This window comes from Pleurodeles waltl, chromosome 2_2 (genome assembly GCF_031143425.1).
Source record: "Pleurodeles waltl isolate 20211129_DDA chromosome 2_2, aPleWal1.hap1.20221129, whole genome shotgun sequence".
NCBI classification, from domain to species: Eukaryota; Metazoa; Chordata; class Amphibia; order Caudata; family Salamandridae; genus Pleurodeles; species Pleurodeles waltl.
This window is the reverse complement of record NC_090439.1, coordinates 386,691,592-386,711,730: the sequence shown is the minus strand read 5'-3', so window position 1 is coordinate 386,711,730 and position 20,139 is coordinate 386,691,592.

The following is a 20,139-nucleotide window of genomic DNA, read 5'->3' as shown; positions in this document are numbered from 1 at the left end:
GGCAGCAGAGAACAATGGTAGCCAGAGATTGACATGACCAGAGATCGCCCATCATTACCCCCATCACTTCCAGGGACGTAGTAGGGGTGCCCGAGATTGGCTGACTGCCTGATCATACAAATTATACCAGTAGACCAGGAGGGTCCATACGTGATTGGGGCTTTGTCAAACAAAACAGTTTCCTTCCTGGTTGACACTGGTGCTACAACATCAATGCTGAAGGTATCTGAGATTCCAGACACACCACTCTCGGGTACCCAAATAACAGCAGTAGGTTTCACAGGCCAACCGATAACTGAAAATCTGGCACAACTCCTGACATTGGTGGTTGGTCCTATCTCTGTCCATCACCCATTCATCCTCAGCAGGTACTGTCCGGTAAATCTGTTGGGCGGGGACTTACTGTGTAAACTGCAATGTACCAGCCATTGTTCACCAATAGTCTTTTTTATAGAAAGCAGGGCGAATGGACTGACGTTGCAAGCAATCATGGGATGCGTACCACCGGGAATACTAGGAATTCCACCAGCACTGCAGGACTCTGTGCCAGAGAATGTCTGGGCTCGGGATAGAAATGATGTAGGACAGGTGCTAAATGAACCCCCAGTGCAGATAAGGTTAATTAATACCAGGAGCACCACTACCACAGTTCCTACAGTACAAGATTCCCAGAGAAGGAAAGTAAGGTATAGCCTCGTTATAAGGGAAATAAGAGACATCCTGTGTAATACTGCTGTACGAAGTGTAAAAAAGCCCCCCAAGAGACCGAACAGGGATCCAACACAGGCTGTTACCTGACACAGTTTCTACCATCATACAATTCCCCAGGCCACACACACAAAAGGATGTGAGCACTTTGTTAGGTGTGGCAGGCTACTGCAGGCACTGGATACCAAATTACTCCCTGATTGCACGACCAGTGCAAAACCTCACTCACAAGCAGATGCCTGACCCTGTGCCATGGCCCCCAGATTGTGAAAGGCCATTTATAACATTAAAGCGTGAACTGTGGGCAGCACCAGCACTAGCCCTCCCAGACTAACACAAGGATTTTCACCTATTTTGTCATGAGAAGGGGGGCTGCTAACTGGGGTTCTAGCACAAATACACAAATCCTTCTATAGCCCAGTTGCTCACTACTCTGCCACTTTAGACCCTGTCGCTGCTACCCTTCTGCCATGCCTAAGAGAAGTTACTTTGACAGCGCTGGTGGTGGAACAATAAGAGAGTGTAGTACTGGCACATAACCTAGTACTACCTGTTCCGCATGCAGTGGACACACTGTTGACAATCACAAAGATACAGCACTTAATAAATGCACGTCTCACATGATATGAATTGACACTATTGGCCTCACACATTGTCATTAAGAGGTGCACCACCCTCAACCCCACTTGTTTATTGCCAGCTGGGGTTGACCAAGATGACCCTTCCTCAGAAGATGCCTTTCATGGTTGTGTATTAGCAATTGGCAGACATACCAATGTACTACTTGATCTCACAGACACACCATTTCCAAATGCTGAAGGGAACTTGTTTGTCGATGGCTCATGCCTCAAAAAGTACACACATACCCTACAGGCTGCTTAGGCGGTGGGCACAGATAGGATCATGCTAGAGAAGGCAAGGTTGACAACAGTTAAGAGTGCCAATGAAGCAGAACTGGTGTCATTAATAAAGGCATGGAAGCTGGCTCAAGGAAAAACAGTGAACATATACACTGACAGCTAGTGTGCTTTTGGAGTTACCACATGACTTTGGACAGCAATGGGTGAAGAGGGGATTTCCCACCTCAGATGGCCAGCAAATACAACATGCCTCACTGATTTCTGGTCTCTTGGAAGCATTACTTTTACCAAAAGGGTTGCTGTTATGAAAAGTGCTGCTCATATCTCTGTAAAGAATTATGGTGGTCATTCCAAGTTTGGCGGGCGGCGGTTGCCGCCCGCCAAACTTACGCCGCCACTTGGCCGCTCCGTGGTCAAAAGACCGCGGGGGCCATTCAGACTTTCCCGCTGGCCCGCCAAGGGAGCGCCCGCCGGCCCAGCGGCATAGGTCCTGCAACACAGAAGCCGGCTCCGAATTGAGCCGGTGGTGTTGCAGGGGTGCGACGGGTGCAGTTGCACCTGTCGCGATTTTCACTGTCTGTTATGCAGACAGTGAAAATCATGCTGGGGCCCTGTTAGGGGGCCCCACGACACCCGTTCCCGCCATCCTGTTCCTGGCAGTAAAAACCACCAGAAACAGGCTGGCGGGAAGGGGGTCGGAATCCAAGCAGCGCCGCCATGGAGGTTCAGCCCAGCCAGGGGAAATCCGTCTGGAAACCGCCGGATCCCCTTTTCTGACCGCGGCTTTACCGCCGCGGTCAGAATGGGCAGGAAAGCACCGCCAGCCTGTTGGCAGTGCTTTCTGTCGTTCACGGCCCTGGCGGGTTTTACCGCCAGGGTCAGAATGACCCCCTATGTCTCACAAAGGAATGTCTTCATTGATGGTGAGGTAAAGAGAATTGCTCTAAGTGGATGTGAGCATGAAACGGTTCAAATGGCATCCGCCTCTCAAATATAGGATGATTGTACGTATTTTGACCCCAAGTATATTCAACAACAGGTAGGGGTGGAGGAACAGGATGAATGGGAAAAAGGGGTCTGAGTGAAAACAGAGGTGGTATGGACAAGCCCTAATGGGAAGATATGCCTGCCAGTGGCAATGCTCCCTTCCATGGCTCTTCACTTGTGGGATGTGATGGAATGATTTGTTTGTTTTCCAATGTTGGTATAGCACAAGATTTCGCCAGAATGCTGAACGTTTGTAGAGGCAATGTACTGTTTGTGCACAATGCAACATGGGCAAGGGTACACCAAATGCATCAGGCCACTTTCCACCACCACTTGGACCCTTTCAGAGTTTGCAAATGGATTTCATTGACATGCTTCCTGCACACTAGTAAACATATGTTCTGGGTATAGTGTGTATGTTTAGCAAATGGACTGAGGCATATCCAACAAGAAACTGTGATGCACAAACTGTTGCCAAATGCCTTTTGAAAGAACTGATCTCATGTTTTGAGGTACCAGCACTTCTGAGCTCTGACAACTGACCGGGATTTATTTCCCATGTGATTGATGGAATATGCAAAGGAATGGAGGTCACAAAAAAGATACATTGTGCATATCATCCACCAGGGTTGTGAGCTACTGAGAAGAAAAATGGGGTGTTGAAAAACAAAATAAGGAAGATTTGTGCATCCACTAAACTGCCCTGGATCGATGCACTACTGCTAGCCCAATTGGTTATGAGATGCAACCCTGACAGACTAACAAAACTGGGTCCATATGAAATTCTGTTTGGCTGCCCTGTGAGCATACATAGCCATCTGCTTATTGCTCCATTAGCAATCACAGATGACCTGTTGTTATAGTATTGCAAGAAACTAACAGATACATTATGGTATCTTCATTGTCAGGTGTTAGGACACCGTTAGGACACAGCCTGTAGCCCAAAGTCTTGGTGTGGCTAAAGGCACACACCCAATGACGTTGCCTTCAGCCACATTGGTGGGAACCATACCAGGTCTTTGTGACAACTGTCACAGCTCTCAAGTGTGAGGGGCTACTATCCTGAACTTACAGTTCCCAGACCAAGAAGGCAGCAAATCTGGAGCAGAAGAAGCAGGAGCAACTGACAGTGCCACTGGCTGTCTCACCACTAGCACAATGGCAGAATCTCTGTTTAGCAGGGGCTGCTCGTGCTGCACCTCTTCCAGGAAGATCAGGTGCAAGCGGGCCCTGTCAGGACTGCTCGCGCAGCACACCTTCAGAAGACAGAGGGTGCAAACCAGCCCTATTCTGGATTTCCACACTGCAAAGTACCTAAGCCGGCATTAGATGCTGGTTAACCTTTGATGCCTCACTGGAGGGGTACCACAATTCTGACACCACTATCTTTAAGCCTATTTTACTGTAACCAGTGTTGCTGGCTCAGCTCAATTGGATCTGTTAGCCAGCTATACAGACTACCATTGCCACATTGAAAATTTCCTTCTACATCCATCTGCGAGGACAATGCCAAGAATGAAGGAATTAGAAAGACAGTGGTCATGGGTGCTGACAGCAATCTGGCAGTCAGGTTACCCCCTGTCCAAGCAAGGACCCTCACTCTAGTCAGGGTATGCCACACACAATCCAAATCATCCTGTGCCCATCGTCTGGTAGCTTGGCACTGAGCAGTCAGGCTTAACTTAGAAGGCAATGTGTAAAGTATTTGTGCAATAAATCTTACAATAACACAAAATAGCACCACAAAAATACACCACACAGTGTTTAGAAAAACATATTGTATTTATCTGGATAAATGCAGGTCAAAACAATCAAAGATGCAATAAGTAAATGTAGAGATATCACTGAAAAGTGATATAAGGTGTCTTAAGTCTTTTCAAAGCAAACAAAGTCTCTTTGAAGGACAAAGTACCTGGTTCACGTGAAAAATCTCCGCATAGGGCCGTAGAGGAGGAGAAGTGTGGAAACAAAGGGGTGTGTGTCAATTTCTTGGGCCACACACGATGTTGCGTCGTTTAGTTTCCATGCATGGATGGCTGTGCGTCGATTTCCGGTGCTCAGTCGTGTATCCTCTTCAGGTTGCAGGGTTTCCAGACGCCCCGGGGACAGTGTGAGTGTTGCCTGTGCTGGCAGGACAAAGTCGATCTACTGCACCGCACCGTAGGCGCTGCTTCGATTCCTCTCTGGAAGTCGGGCTGCGTTGTTCCGGCTCGGCTATGCATCAATCCAGTGGCCCGTGCGTCAAATTTCCGGTCGCTACGCTTGTGCTACATCAATCTTCTTGTTGCGTAGTGAGGCTGCGTCTTTCCGGTTCCGTGTGCAGTGAAATTTTCACCGCGGTGCAGGCTGTGTGTCGTTTCTGGAAGGCTGTCGAATTTTGCTGCACAAAGAGTCGTTCTTGAAGAGATGAAGTCTTTTTGGTCCTGAGACTTTAGGGAACAGGAGGCAAGCTCTATCCAAGCCCTTGGAGAGCACTTGTTCACCTCAGCCAGAGAGCAGCAAGGCAGTAGGGCAACAGCAAAGCAGCAGTCCTTAACAGAAAGCAGTCAGGTGAGTCATTTGGGCAGCCAGGCAGTTCTTCTTGGCAGGATGCAGGTTCTGGTTACAAGTTTCTTCTCCAGGATGTGTCTGAGTTGGTAGGGGCAGAGGCCCTGTTTATATACCCAAATGTGCCTTTGAAGTGGGGGAGACTTCAAAGAGTGGCTAAGAAGTGCACCAGGTCCCATTTCAGTTCAATCCTGTCTTCCAGGGTCCCAGTAGGGGGTGTGGCAGTCCTTTGTGAGAGAGCAGGACCTCCACCCTTCCTGCTTAGGAAGACCCATTCAAAATGCAGATGTATGCAAGTGAGGCTGAATATCCTGTGTTTGGGGTGTGTCTGAGTGAATTCACAAGAAGCTGTCAACTAAACCTAGCCAGACGTGGATTGTAAGGCACAGAAAGATTTAAGTGCAGAGAAATGCTCACTTTCTAAAAGTGGCATTTCTAAAATAGTAATATTAAATCCAACTTCACCAGTCAGCAGGATTTTATACCACCATTCTGGCCATACTAAATATGACCTTCCTACTCCTCTCAGATCAGCAGCCACCACTCAAACAATGTATGAGGGCAGCCCCAATGTTAGCCTATGAAGGGAGCAGGCCTCACAGCAGTGTAAAAACAAATTTAGGAGTTTTACACTACCAGTACATGTAAACTACCCAGTTACATGTCCTGCCTTTTGCCAACACAGCACTCTGCCCTATGGGTTACCTAGGGCATACCTTAGGGGTGTCTTATATGCAGAAAAAGGGGAGTTTTAGGCTTGGCAAGTACTTTTAAATGCCAAGTCGTATTGGCAGTGAAACTGCACACCCAGGTCTTGTAATGGCAGGCCTGAGACAAGGGTTAGGGGCTACTTAAGTGGGTGGCACAATCAGTGCTGCAGGCCCACTAGTAGCATTTGATTTTCAGGCCCTGGCCACACATAGTGCACTCTACTAGGGACTTATGAGTAAATTAAATAGTCCAATTGGGTATGATCCAACGTTACCATGTTTAAAGGGAGAGAGCATATGCACTTTAGCACTGGTTAGCAGTGGTAAAGTTTGCAGAGCCTGAAAACCAGCAAAAACTGTATCTAAAAGTGGAGGGAAGCAGGCAAAAAGTTAAGGGTGACCATCCTATGGCTGTCAGGTCTCACAGTACCCCTATCCCAGAAATAGTAGTGACTATAGTAGTAATACTATACTGTGATCAAATATCTGTACCTTTCCTTGATGGGCCAAACACCATCAATAGAACAGAAACTTTGTACTAAGAACAATTATCAAACTTGTCACAAGTTCAGGGAGTAGGGAAACCAGGAGAGAAGAGAAATGAAGTAAAATTGGCATGGAAGGAATATTAGGAAGCATACACTGAAATTATTTTTGTCCAAAAGTTAAAAATGTATGTGGAGATAGTTCATGCAATGGATTGCTGTTTGTACACATCTACCAACACACTCTTAAAATGTAGTTGATTACACAGCCAGTCCGGTTGGGCACTATGTAGGGTGCAAGGTAATCACTGAACTGGTGCATGCACACTACGGTGCTTTGTCTAGATCAGCAAGGGGAAAGTCAGCAGGATCCTTGAGGTTGCCATGTGCCGTCTTGCACCCCCTGGTAGGGGACAAGCTATTACTAGACCAGTTTAGAATTAATAAGAGGCAGGAGTTAATAAAGGGGGAGGTTTAACAACGGGGCCTACCCAGGAAGACAGGAAGACAGGAATGCAGAGATCTCAGAGTTGCCACATTTAAAGATTGACAATAAGGCAATGACACCATGGTGCATAAGATACTCCAAGGATAAGGGTTCAACTAGTACTGATAGAGAGGATGGACTACGCACCTTAATAAACATGTTTACCGTGGAGGGACCATTACACGCGTGCACTACATATAGGTCAGTCCCAGGAAGGCAGAACAAAGGATTTCCTCTGAGAGAGGGTGCTACACCCTCTCCCTTAGGAAATAGGTGTCAAGGGCCTGGGAGGAGCAGCCTCTCCTGGCCTCTGGAAATGCTTTGAAGGGCACAGATGGTGCCCTCCTTGCATAAGCCAGTCTACACCGGTTCAGGGATCCCCCCAGCCCTGCTCTTGTGCGAAACTGGACAAAGGAAAGGGGAGTGACCACACTCCTGACCAGACCTCTCAGGGAAGGTGCCCAAGCTCCTCCAATGTATCCCAGACCTCTGCCATCTTGGATGCGGAGGTGTGAGGGCACAATGAACACCTCTGATTGGTCAGTGCCAGCAGGTGACATCAGAGACCCCTCCTGATAGGTACTTACCTTTCTCTGTAGCCAATACTCCTCTGAGGGCTATTTAGAGACTCTCCTGTGGGTATCTCATCAGATAACAAATGAAAGAGCTCACCAGAGTTCCTCTGCACTTCCCTCTTCGACTTCTGCCAAGGATTGACCGCTGACTACTCCAGGACGCCTGCAAAACTACAACAAAGAAGCAAGAAGACTACCAGCAACATTGTAGCGCCTCATCCTGCCGGCTTTCTCGACTGTTTCCTGGTGGTGCATGCTCTGAGGGTGGTCTGCCTTCACCCAGCACTGGAAGCCAAGAAGAAATCTCCCGTGGGTCGACGGAATCTTCCCCCTGCTAACGCAGACACCAAACTTCTGCATCACCGGTCCCCTGGGTCCCTTCTCATCTTGACGATCGTGGTCCCTGGAACACAGGAGCTGTAATCAAGTGTCCCTGACAGTCCAGTGGCCCTTCTGTAAAAATTTGGTGGAGGTAAGTCCTTGCCTCACCACGCCACACAGTAATCCTGTGTACTGTATGAACTGCAGCTGCTAGGGCTTATGTGCCCTTTTGCAAGACTTCCTTTGTGCACAGCCTAGCCCAGGTCCCCAGTACTCTGTCCTGCATTGCCTAACTCGCTGAGTTGTACTCCGACTTCGTGGGACCCTCTTTTGTTGTGCTGAGTTGCCCGTCTAGCTCAGATCTTCTGAATGCCAGTTCAGGTACTTCTGCGGATGCTGCCTGCTTCTGCATGGGCTCTTTGTGTTGCTGAGTGCCCCTGTGTCTCCTCCTCCAATGGGTGACCTTCTGGTCCTTCCTGGGCCCTGGCAGCACCCAAAATCCTCAACCGCGACTATTGCAGCTAGCAAGGCTTGTTTGCAGTCTTTCTGCGTGGAAACAACTCTGCATCCTCCAGCATGCGGTGGGACATCTTCTGACCAAAGGAGAAGTTCCTGGCACCTTCTGTTGTTGCAGAATCTTCAGCTTCTTCTACCCAGAGGCAGCCCTTTTGCACCTTCATCCATGGTTTAGTGGGCTCCTCCCCCCCCTAAACACTTGCGTGACTCTTGGACTTGGTCCCCTTCCTTTACAGGTCCTCAGGTCCATGAATCCATCTTGAGTGTGTTGCAGTCAGTTGTTGTCTTTGCAGAATCCCCTATCCCGACTTTACTGTCTTTCTGGGGTAGTAGAGTAACTTTACTCCTACTTTTCAGGGTCTTGGGGTGGGGTATCTTGGACACCCTTAGTGTTTTCTTATACTCCCAGTGACCCTCTAAACGCTACACTAGGCCTGGGGTCCATTTGTGGTTAGCATTCCACTTTTGGACTATATGGTTTGTGTTGCCCCTAGGCCTATTGTCTCCTATTGCATTCTATTGTGTTCTACAGTGTTTGTACTACTTTTCTAACTGTTTACTTACCTGATATTGGTTTGTGTGTATATTTTGTGTATTTTACTTACCTCCTAAGGGAGTATATCCTCTGAGAGACTTTTGGCATATTGTCACTAAAATAAAGTACCTTTCTTTTTAGTAACTCTGAGTATTGTGTTTCTTATGATATAGTGCTATATGATATAAGTGGTATAGTAGGAGCTTTGCATGTCTCCTAGTTCAGCCTAAGCTGCTCTGCTATAGCTACCTCTATCAGCCTAAGCTGCTAGAACACCTCTAATCTACTAATAAGGGATAACTGGACCTGGCACAAGGTGTAAGTACCACAAGGTACCACTATAATCCAGGCCACCCTCCTACAGCCCTCAAAGGAGGATTGGCCACCTGGTCAGGCAAGCACCTATCAGGAGGGGTCTCTGATGTCACATGCTGGCAATGGCCACTCAGATGCCTCTAGAGTGCCCTCACACCTCTGGATCCAATATGGCACAGGTCACACTGGAGGAGCTCTGGGCACCACCCCTGGAGTGGTGATGGACAGGGGAGTGGTCACTCCCCTTTCCTATGTCCAGAGCAGGGACTGGGTGTTCCCTGAACCGGTGTAGACTGGCTTATGCAAGCAGGGCACCATCTGTGCCCTTCAAAGGCTACCACTCCCCAGCCTTTCACACCTATTTTCAAAGGGTGAGGGTGTAACACCCTTTTTCAAAGGAAATTCTTTGTTCTGCCTTCCTGGGACTGGGTTGCCCAGACCCCAGGAGGGCAGAACCCTGTCTGTGGGGTGGCAGCAACAGTAGCTGCTTTGGCAGTACCCGGGGTCCTAGTGGAGCCCTGGGGGTGCATGGAATTGGCTCCCCAATACTAGATTTGGAATGGGGGGACAATTCCATGATCTTAGACATGTTACATGGCCATATACAGAGTGACCATTGTGAAGCTACTTATAGGTATTGACCTATATGTAGTGCACGTGTGTAATGGCGTCTTCGTATTCACAAAGTTCGTGGAAATGGCCCTGAACTATGTGGGGGCACCTTTGCTAGTGCAAGGGTGCCCTCACACTTAGTATCTTTGCACCTAACCTTCAGCAAGTGAAGGTTAGACATATAGGTGACTTATAAGTTACTTAAGTGCAGTGAATATGGCTGTGAAATAACGTGTGAGTTATTTCATTCAGGCTGCAGTGGTAGTCCTGTGTAAATGTTTGTCTGAGCTCTCTATGGGTGGCAAAAGAAATGCTGCGCCCATAGAGATCTCCTGGAACCCCATTACCCTGGGTACCTGGGTACCATATACTAGGGAATTATAAGGGTGTTCCAGTGTGCCAATTTAAATTGGTAAAAGTGGTCACTAGCCTATAGTGACAAATTTAAAAGCAGAGAGAGCATAAGCACTGAGGTTCTGGTTAGCAGCGCCTCAGTGACACAGTTAGGCCCTACACAGGCATACACATTTAGGCCACAAACTATGAGCACTGGGGTCCTGGCTAGAAGGATCCCAGTGAGACAGGCAAAACACACTGACAAATAGGGTTTTCACTATGAGCACTGGGGCCCTGGCTAGCAGGATCCCAGTGAAACAGTAAAAACACACTGACATACACTCACAAATACGCCGAAAGTGGGGGTAACCATGCTAGAAAGAGGCTACCTTCTCACAGGGACCTTCAGCCTGCAAGGATTGCCAAACAAGGGAAAGGCACAATACGTACATAGGTACTAGTAAATGTCACAAATATGCAAATGTCGACACAATACGGGATGGTACTTTGCAATTGTCATTAGATTTGATAGGACCAGAAGGGCTTTTCTTCATATGTGGGAATTCAACTTATTTTCGGCTGACCACTGGGTGGTATGGTAGCTGGTAGCTCTCCCTGGTACTACCAAGGATGACCCATATGACCAGCATTACTCTGATAGGTAACCTGGCTAGCCCAAGGATCCACAAGAAAATCACACCCACCACAATAGGAAATAGCCTGACAGCTGTGGGTGTCATGGCACCCCCTGTAGGAGTGGCCCACTCTACATTTAATACATATAAATTAGCAGGACTGATAGAAAAGCTAGCAGATTCCACATCAGCCACTCTTGGGAGCATAGCAGAGGAATTGACTGCTTTGAGGGCCATGGTGATCCAGACTCGCATTGTGTTAGACATCCTCCTGGCCAAGGAAGGTGGGATATTTCAGGTGGTACACAAGACCGGTTGTGCCTATATAGCGGACAACCACAACAACATCAACAATGCGCTAGGGAACATTAAAAAGATCCAAGAGGAGACAAAGGGATTACACATGGGTGGCATTTTGGAGGCCCTTGTATCATGGCTTAGTAACTGTGAGGCATGGCTGTTGGGTAAATTGATAATTGGAGTTGCAGCATTGGTGACCTTGTTTGTACTGAAACAGCTGTGTCCTACATGCATAAAGATACTCCTTGCTAGCTGCTGCAGTAGAGCAATGGCCCCTGGACGCATGAATAATATCCGAAAGAGTGAGACTTACAAATATAAGGGCAAGAGTAAGGTGATTCCTTTAATAGAGCTTTTGTAGGGTATCACTGAGTATCAGAGGGTGGAATGTGGAAGCTGGGTATAGCATCCATTTTGTATTCTCTGGACTATCCTCATTCTATGATACTCAATGATAATGGTGCCTGTTGTTGAAGCGTATGACCTTGATATCCTTTTGTTTTCTTATTTTACATGTGTAAGCTTAAAACACAACAAAATGCAAGACCTACGCAAAAGACAACACTCATGATGTGCCACAGCATGCTAGCGCAGCACTAATATTAAATTTTTTAAGCAAAAACACCTGCTCTTGACTAACGTATTTCTCAATCTCAAAAAATCCCCAACTGACATTATGGGGAATATGTGATAATTATTATATATTTACTTACAATGTGCTATTATTCTGTGATTTGATTGGATATTATATATAAAAGTTGTGAAATATTGCCTGGAGATTGCTGGATGCTGTGTCTTTGATTGAACCAGGATATTGCAGTCACTTCTACAGGTTGTGCAGCCCATTCTGTTTTCACCCCATTGTAATATTCGTAGACCCAGATTTATTATAATGTTGCACTGGGCTTGTGTCACCAGGATTTGCATTGGAATGTTCCCCAAAGTAACCAAAAGATGCGCTATGTGCGCCTTTGTATCAAACGAGGTTTTCCCATGTATCCACAAGTGAGGTTTGCGCCAAATCCCTATTTAGTAAACATTGTAGACAGTGATTTGTGCCAAAACCCTATGCCAAAACCCTATGCCTCAAGGCAGGCATAACAAAAAGAAATTGTTTAATTTTTCCATCTCTACATGTGGGATGCAGACTACAGCACACATAGAAAGAGATGAACACATTAAAGGATAGTATAATTTCAGTACAAAACCTATACTTTTGAGAACACATAAACCTTTGCTCAATGGATGAAGGCTGTGTGCATTTGGCGCATATCAGCCAAAAGTGCACTAGTGCTGAGGGAGAGAAAACATGAGCCATGTCCTGCTAGATGTTGTGGATTTATTCTCTCGCCCTTTGATGTATGACAGCAAAGTAATTTGATTGCTGAGCTCCCTTGAGTCAAATATTAGTTAATATGAGCTAATGTTTCTAGTGGGCATTCTACCCTCAGGGCAGATTACAAGTAAACGTGCAATCAGGGCAAGTTTCCTATCTGCCCCCCGGAGGGTGCAGAAGGACTGTATTGCCCCTTCTAGGGTTGGCTGATGACCTGATTCCCCATCATTTTTAGTGCTTTTAAATCCTAGGTGTTTATTGGGCATCCTTCCCTGCAGCAAAGCATATTGAGGACACACATCCCAATTTGCCTCTCAGGGGAGCAGAAAAGCTATATTGATCCTTCATAAGTGGGGACATAACCCATTGCAGGTTCACCCTAACCCTTTGCTGGCCAGTGTAAAATCCCTGGTTGTGCATGTGCTTTCTACCTTCTCACAGAGCAGACCCACAATGTGAGAAATCTATCTGACCCCCCCAGGGAGAAGAAAGACTCTATTGCCTCTTCACGGTTGGGGGTATAGCCTTATGCCAAATGAACCACCCTATCCTTTTTTGTGGGTCCTGTGAAATCCATGGTGTCTAGTTGACTTTAGTATTCCCTGGAGGAGATTGTGGGCAAACCCCCATCTGCCTCCTGCAGGAGCAGAAAGCCAGCAATTCTCTCGTTGGGGTTAGGTATGCCCCAAAGCAGGGTTGGCAGCCCCACCTCTTTTTTTGTTTACATTTAAAATGCATGGATGCCAATGGGCATAATGGCCCCCAATCTGCCTCCCAGGGGGGCCAGAAGAGTAAATTGATCCCTTTGGGGTTGGGGCAGGGTTGATACTATGTTGGGCCTCCTCCAACTCTTTATTTTCCCTTATCTCTAGTGGGCCTTCTATCCCCCAGGGGGCAGTTTGGGGGCAAACACTCTAACCTGCATCCAGCGGAACTGAAAGCCTGTTTTTCCAGCTTCGCACATTAAGGACGTGGCCCTACGTCAGGGTGTTCCTTCCCCACCCCTTTATTTTCTTTACTTTCACTACCTTGGAGGCTAGTGGGCTTAAAACCCTCCTGGGGGTAGATTGGGGCAAACAACCTCATCTTCACTCAGGGGGAGACAGAAAGATTGATTATGCTCATAGGGGAAGCAAAGACCAATAACCACTGGTGTCTAGTGGAAGTGACAGCAATCACATCCCGCTGCGATAGTCTGATGTGTTCAGCCTCCTCTGCCTTTGAGGGAAACAAGGAAGACGTTTCCTGGGTGTCAGTCCTGCAACTGATGACATTGCGCCAGTACATGATTATGTAGTTGCAGCTCCGTCACACCCCCTGGGTCAGAGCAAGAAAGTCCCCTGTTCTATCTCCAAGGTTTGACCCAAGGTGTGGGGTAGTACAGGAGCTGCAGCAAACAGATGGTGTACAGGTGCCAGATGTTTTGATGAGAACTCCCCGTCAATAGCGTCAATAGCGCTGAGCCGTGAGTGCTTCTTGACGGGGAGGTTTTGTCATTAGAATTAGAAGGGTTATTATTGGGCACATATATCTTGACAAGCTGATATACATTGGTATTTTGAAGTAAGAATGCCGGCAGAGGTCTTGAAAACACAAATGATATGCTAGCCCTTATGCACTTAGAATACCGTTTTGTATTTATTGTCTTGCTCTTTGACTAGGACAGAAGCAGAGTCTGGAGTATAAATTATAACGTTTTGAGGAGGATCCTGCGGTGCAGGTGGGGACAGGGGGATGACGAATGTTCATCTCATATTGTTCTCAGATTATTAAAGATGCCAAAGACATTTTTGCTTTCCAAAATCTTGGATCATTAAAATATCATTATCATTAATTTTTCCCCGTAGAAAAAGATGATTGTTTATTTTTCAGTTTTTATGTACTCTATTTCACAGTTCTTAAGGACATTCTTTAATTAGCATTTTCTATGAAGTATTGAACAAGCTAAATACTTTGCAGGCTCTACACAAATGCACAAGTAAGATCGCATTTTAGTACACTAACAAATGAACCCAGGTAAACCAAGTTCCAGAAGAAAAAAGTAATAGATGAACACCCAACAAAACGCAACTTTTGATAAGTAAATCATTACACGTGATGATATTAGGCAGCCTGTGTGGGTCAAAGCACAAACCTCCAAAATGCTCCTAAAAACACTTTGTGTTAGATTTATGAGCTCAATATTCTGTGATTTGTTTGAGCTAATATCTACAATATGTAAACAATCACACAACGCAAACACACCACACGTCCCACAAAAGACACTAAATCGACGCCACTTCCACTGAAAGAAAAAGTAACAACATTAGCCCTTCAGATATGTTTGCTGTGCGTTAATGTCCTTGGCATCAACTTCTTCAGTTGTCATTCTGGTTCTTGCGTTTTACCTCTTGTTGCTATCTCCTTAACATTCTCGTTGTTTTCTAAAATGTACAACGATCCTGCATATTTTCAACATACTTTCATCAGTCTTGAAGGCAACATTTCTGAATTCTTCTGTGCCTACCAGGGCTTATAATTGGTTGTCCGACTATTTTTATGTTTAGTGGGTAGTGTTATTTTATTCAAGTCTATCACTTCAATAACCATTCTACTGAGCACCTTACACATCTGCTATTAATCTTATATCATACACTTCTCTGACTCTTGCCACCCCACATAGGTGCTAGTATTAGGATTTCTGCCCTTGAGTAGTTTAAATTACATCTCTAATGCTTGCCTGAGTTGTTAAGCATTTCGCAGTGCACCTAGAAAGAGGAAAAGGCCAATGAAGATTGTTTTTGTGTGGAATGTGTCCCTTCCTGCACAAAAACACTCCCCCGCAGCACAGCCATCCTTGAACAATGGCCCAAGGTTGGCTGCGTTGGCACTCAACAGCAAATTTGGAGCTGGTGCAGGGGGCAACACAGGGATGTGCTGTATGCTAGTAAACACAGCACATCCCTACATTTTGAAAATGACAGAGAGCGGCGCTCCCAAACTTCATCAATGAAATGTCTTGGAATGCGTTTTGAAATTATATGTTTTCTAATGTTCTTTTCCCTTCTGCGTTCCAATCCACATCCTAGGAATCATTCTCTAGATCGACCTTAAAATCCTTTTGATGTTACCAGTGTGTTTCAAACTTTCCTTTCGCTAATACATAGACATTTATTTTCTAAATGCGTCCATAACAGCATGAAATTAGTCCTTAAATTCAAGATTAATTCTTATGTCATGAAAACGACCAAAATGGAGATCTGGTATTCACACAGGGACATATTCTGTGAATAACTTTTCTTACTGATTATGAAATCAGTTTACAGATAACTATTACATGCACCACTAAGTAACACGGGGCAAATAAGAAGAGAACAACAGAAGTCGAAAAACAGGACATACAGGTGGTGAATGTTAATGATCCCAGATGGTTTTTAGCAAACACAGGTACATCACTTCTTAGGGTATCTGAAATTTGAGAGTGCAGAATTCATTCTAATCTTTTTTGCTGTAAACTATGAATTTGTCCTCACTTTTCAACTCAGTTGCCAAAATTGTACAGAAAGGTGGTAACAATTTTACCCATTAATGTCATCGCTCAGGCTGAAGTTTACAGTCATGGGTTCACCTATACAATGTTACAAGATTTCAAAGTGCCAGGCTGCTTTGGAGGGATTGTTAGGAAGTGACGTCAACCAGTATGAGATGAGTTAAATTCTCTGTGGCTGTGGCGTGCTGTACTTGCTTCATCCACCCCCACGGAACACATCAATATCAATTTGGCTTGAAGAATTTTTGTATCAAGGTTTCAATAAAAAGCAATCCACGATAAATGTCTGTGCATGCAGGAATGGTTAAGAAAACCATTTTAGGCTCTTAGCGCTAGGTCCTAGTGTACTTTTGGGCTCAATGCTTAAGAAGAGTTGGGGATTAGCAAAAGACACCAAGAAATTAATATCACTGTTGCTATTGACAGCTAACGGACCTTGCTGTGGAAGTGGGTGAAAGTAGAGCCACCAATTAAGTTGAATTGATACTACATACTATGATGTGCATTTGGAATGGAGTTAATGTCCCCTAACATCTTGGAAGTTAGCAGAAAAAGATATTGGTTGTTAGAATATTTTGCCAAAAGATGCATGATTGCATGCTTGAGCAAAGACAAGGAGAAAACTCTAGATCATTTGAGGTAAATTCTCTAACATGCCAACCACTTTCACTGATTGTACAGGACCTGCAAGCGGCAATGAGTTCAAAATTAAGTGTCTGGGTGCTTCCGGACCCTCATATAAGAAATTAAAAAATATGAAATGGGAAAAAAATAAAGTACAATCAGAATTACATTACTCGCAGTAAACTCAACCAGGCACCATGCTGTATGTTGTGGTGATTGGAAACAAATTATGAAGAGAGTAGCCTGAAAGTCCAAGAATGGAGCATCTATAGGGGTATTACAATAAAACATCGAAACGTTTTAGCTAATGCCAGACCGAAAACTTGACAAGTCAATAAAGCAGTGGAACAATTTATACTATGAGTTGTGGATCATCAGCAGAATAAATGCTCTTTCTGAATGTCAACATGTGTCCCTATCTACAACCTGCTGCACAGTTGTTTACATTGTCACTATTGTTTTACTCTTATGTATGTCTGTATGTCCACTCAGCGTACTCAAAAATTAATCACTGATTTTAAATTGCTTCAGCAACACCTGAGCAGCCACTGTCACTCCAACACACTTAGAAGAATTCAAAATATTTTACAGGAAGTGAAAAGTATATTGTTCAGTGCTATGTTCTGGTCTTGAAATATCTGAAGGTGGATTCTAACTTGGGCTTCGGCATTTCATGAACAATTGTGTGCATCTAGGAAAATCCATTTGGGCATCCATAAGTGATGGGATTTAACAGAGCCTTAGCAGAAGTGAGCAGCATTGATTTAGGGTGGCCAGTCTTGTCTCTTATAACAACAATATCTCACAATTGTCACCTGGGACTAATTTAAATAGAGCACAATGCCAACCGGTCTAAGCGCTCTGTAATAAATCAGAATAAGTTCATATATTCAATTAAATTGGACAACCTTTCAAAATAAATATGAATGATAAAGTTAACATAATCAATACTGCTGGGTCCACACATCAGTTAAAACATATTTATATTAATTTCAGTTAGCAGTAGATAACGTGGAAAGGTGTGAGAAATTCAAACAACAGTGCAGACGGAGCAGTGCTCAAAAGTAATAAATACAACCAAAGCGATAAAATACACTGTATATTTCCCAATAGTCTCAATCAGATAGATTGTGGGGTGACCTGTGGCTCAGGGCTCCACCTTTGTATCATATTACGTTTTTTTTAACCAAATGGAACATATTTTTGAATGTTTCGACCTCTTATAATATTAGAGGTCTCTTCAGGACACATCTGTCTACCACTCACACTTAAAGAGGTTTAATAAACCATAATTAAGTCATGATTCAGCATACATATATTGTCAAGTACAATTGCCATAGTTGCATGCAAACTGACACCTAATGACGGAGCCATGACATACTAATAAGTCTGGCAATGTATGAGAGAGAGAGAGAGAATGGATCCCTTTATGGCATATTCTTTAGTGCCAAAGAGAAGTTTGTATGAGTCACCAGTCACGTACGCTGTGCGTAGGAATCACTAACCACATCGCATGTTACTGTGGGTCATATTTATACTCTGTCTGCGCCGAATGTGCGTCAAAAATTTTGACGCACATTCAGCACAAACGTTGCCCCGTATTTAAACTTTGACGCCCGAGCCCGCGGATGACAAAATTCCGCCGTGTGCATCATTTTTTGGATGCAGCAACCCGCCTTGCGTTAATCTTATGCAAGGTAGGCGTTTCTTTCCAAAAAATGACTTAAACAGCTTTGCGTCATATTTATGCTTTGGGGCAATAATGACGCACGGCCGGGAGGCGGAGCCAGAAATTGACGCACAGCCCGATTTGCGTCAAAAATTAACTCCTGGGTCAGGGCAGGCATTAAAATGGGGCAAACACACCTGTATTTAATCAGAACACACAGAAGCAACAGCAGAGCAGCAGAGCAGCTACAGGGAGACATGGAGGTGATTCTTATCCAGCGTGCACGCAGACGCAGAGACCAGCAGCTACAACAGCAGCTACCCCAACACCAGCAGGGACCCCAAGGGCAGCGCAGAAGGCAGGAGAGGATATTCCGCCCCAGAACAACCCTTCAGGGCCTCAGGGAACAAGACATCATCCAGAGGTACAGGTTGAACTGGCAGGCCATTCAGCAATTGCTGCGAAACATTGAAGCGCAGTTGGAACCCACTTTGCTGACACCCCGCACCATCCCAACAGAAACCAAGCTGCTTGCCATACTACACATGCTGGCAAGTGGCTCTTTTCAAACAACTGGTGCCCTGGTTGCCAGAATATCGCAACCATCATTCTCTGCCTTTTTGCCCAAAGTACTGGATGCCATCATTGGACTTATACCCCACCACATCTGCTTCCCTAACACACTGCAGAAGCAGCAGGAGACAAAACAGGGGTTCGACTTCATTAGTGGCTTCCCACGCGTCCTTGGTGCCATTGACTGCACACATGTACGCCTTGTGCCACCTGCTGCAACTGAACACCTCTACCGCAACAGGAAGCACACACATTCCATCAATATGCAGGCCATTGTCGATCACCAGGGATTGATCACCAACATCGTGGCCAAATATCCTGGGAGTGTCCATGACTCATTCATCTTCCGTCATTGCACCATCAATGAACACTTCAAGGATGGACGGTATGGCAATGGATTACTTGTTGGTAAGTACAAAAACCTACTTATATGCTCACTGCACTGCAACCCTCTAGGACACACAACACATACACCACAACAGCAACATGTCGACAGGAACACACTGAGGTCGTGACATCACGAGCCATGTTTCTTAGGTCACCATTGAACCTGTCACACATCTGAAATTACTGTACAGCCTAATGTTAGGACGTCAATGATCACAACGTGCGGGATGGGTTGCCTAAATGTCACCTTGCAAATTGTAAGTGTCCCAATGACGTTTACATTAATCCATTGCAAAAGTCTTAAAGGTATGGGATGTCCAGGGTACATTGATCTGAACGTGTTAACAACACTGTCAATTTTAACCTGTGTATGGCACTATCATCTCACCCCAGTGAAGACACAGGGACACCTGTATCACAAGACACAATGCTAGTGAGGGCACACTGTACTGCAAAACCCAAAACATACTGCTGACAAACGGTCAGCAGCCAAACACTCGTTCAGCCAAGGAAACAACACAATGCAGATGGTACATCCTACAAGCCTAGGATGCGACTTTATAACACAAAAGAGTCACAGACAACACAAGACAACTACTGCAATGAAAAGTAATTTCAATAGGGCCAGCTACATCAACATGATCCCATTCATTTTCTCTTGCAGCTGATCAGGGGTATGGAATCCAGCAATGGATAATGACACCAATTGGCAACCCGAGTACTGCAGCAGAGCGTGCCTACAATGGCGCACATAGGAGGACATGCAGCATAGTCGAGAGGACCTTAGGCATCCTCACGTCAAGGTTCCGGTGCCTCAACATCACTGGTGGTAGCCTTCTATATTCCCCGGACTTGTCTGTAAGATCATCCTAACATGTGCAATATTGCACAACATTTGCATCAAAAGGAACATTCCCCACCTGGAGCCAGAGCCACACATGCCTGAAGAGGAGGGAAAGGAGGATGCTGGCCTGCAACATGAGGGGAAACTACAGAACACGGCCGCTGGTATACGCAGGCGGCAACATATCGTCAACAATTTCTTTTAAATATAATCACCATCACCACTTTAATGAACTAATTTAAATAAAC